The following is a 1,688-nucleotide window of genomic DNA, read 5'->3' on the forward strand; positions in this document are numbered from 1 at the left end:
GGGGATTTTAGGCTTGAACCACCAGGCTGGCCTATTTCTTTATTTAAAATTAGAATTTCAGTACAAAAGTAAGTAAAAGATGTAGAGAACCTGTTTATCCAGTTAAATGTTTTCCATTCGTTTATTATTACCTGTTGCACTTAAGTAGTGTGATAGAATCTTCTGTCCAGCATTTGGAAGTCAGTGATTATCTATAGGCATTATCTAACAATGGGATAATTTGTTTTTTTGGTAATTGTTCAAAAACATTTAGTCTGGTCTGGGTGCCATGGCTCACAACTCTAATCCCAGCACTTTGGGAGGGTGAGGTGAGAGGATCATTTGAGACCAGGAGTTCAAGACCAGCATGGGGAACAAACGGAGACACCCGACCCACCCCCCAGGTTTCTACAAAAAATTAAAAAATTAGCTGGGTGTAGTGACACATACCTGTGGTCTCAGCTACTCGAGAGGCTGAGATGGGAGGATCACTTGGGCCCAGGAGGTCCAGGCTTGCAGTGAGTTTTGATGGCACCACTGCACTCCAGCCTGGATGACAGAACAAGACCTTGTCTCAAAACAAAAACAAAAAAGCATTTAATCTGATACAAGTCTATACATGTTCTGTTACACTTTGGGAACCTCAAAGTGTTATTTGTTAGCAATTTCTATTTGCAAAAGTGATGTGCAGAGATGTTGCAAAATTGAAATTGCTATTTAAAGTCCAATAAATAGTTTTTGTTATTACTCAACTGTCTTGTCATGAAGAAAGGTCTTAATTAAATGAGATTACTTCTAAGACAAGAAAACCTGTATCAAATCATGGGACAATAAGTGTAGATGAAGTTTAAAGGGATAGCAATATTTGTGAGAACATTATAGAGTATAATTTTTTTTTTAACTGATGAAGGCATTTTAGAAACAGTGACATGATACATTTAATCAATTATTCATGAATGGGAACTACATAAATTTTTTGTGAAAACCTGAAATTATACATAGTAATTGGGTTATATCCCTAGGACGGAAAATTTTAATAACAAGATAGTATGCAGCTCACGGGAACTTACATATTCAGCATATTAGCAGGAAAGAGGCAAGAAATTTGAAGAACTTGCAGAAAAGTTGCACAGTAAATGAGAGACTAGAATGCTCAAAGGTAAAGTGGCCTTGATTTGAAGTAAGTGGTAACCTAAAAGTTCTTTTTCTTTGGCTTAGTCTTGTAGCAGCTGATGTGTGGCCTTAAAACCTATACTATCAAGGAGTCTCCGCCCTTAATGTAGACAGTCATTTTGGCCATAACAAGAATTGTGGCAGTAAGTAGTCTGCAAAGTCTGAAGAGAAGAAAGTCAAATACATACGTTGTCAGGTGCCTCTATAGACTTTTGGCAGTAGAACCACCAAACCATTTGCCCCTGTGGTAGAGAATGATATGTGAAGTTTATAGTGTGGGGTGATACCAGGTAACCATCTGGTACTATTTTACTTCCCAAAACAGTATGTGTTTAGGAAAGATAACATCCTTATACTTGACACATCTCTTTCTCTCTACTTTCTCAAAAATTGGAATCATGGGCCTAGCACAGTGGCTCACAACTGTAATCCCAGTGCTTTGGGAGGTGGGGGTGAGAGGATCACTTGAGGCGAGCAGTTTGAGACCAGCCTGGGCGACAGCGCAAGACCCTGTCACCAAAAAAAAAAAAAAAAAA

At 38.4% G+C, this 1,688-nt stretch overlaps 1 protein-coding gene across 6 annotated transcripts in view; it reads left to right on the plus strand.

The window, feature by feature from the left end:
* The window catches only part of ATG13 (autophagy related 13), a 58,066-nt gene that overhangs the window by 16,672 nt on the left and 39,706 nt on the right, over positions 1–1,688 (plus strand). The window contains exon 4 of one of the 6 annotated variants that reach the window (XM_012001384.1): positions 1,002–1,138. The exons of the other annotated variants lie outside the window; for them this stretch is intronic. The gene's annotated coding sequence lies outside the window, so the exon portion shown is untranslated. The remainder of the gene's footprint in view (positions 1–1,001; positions 1,139–1,688) is intronic. 6 annotated transcript variants of the gene reach the window in all.

This window comes from Mandrillus leucophaeus, unplaced genomic scaffold (assembly GCF_000951045.1).
Source record: "Mandrillus leucophaeus isolate KB7577 unplaced genomic scaffold, Mleu.le_1.0 Scaffold66, whole genome shotgun sequence".
NCBI lineage: Eukaryota > Metazoa > Chordata > Mammalia > Primates > Cercopithecidae > Mandrillus > Mandrillus leucophaeus.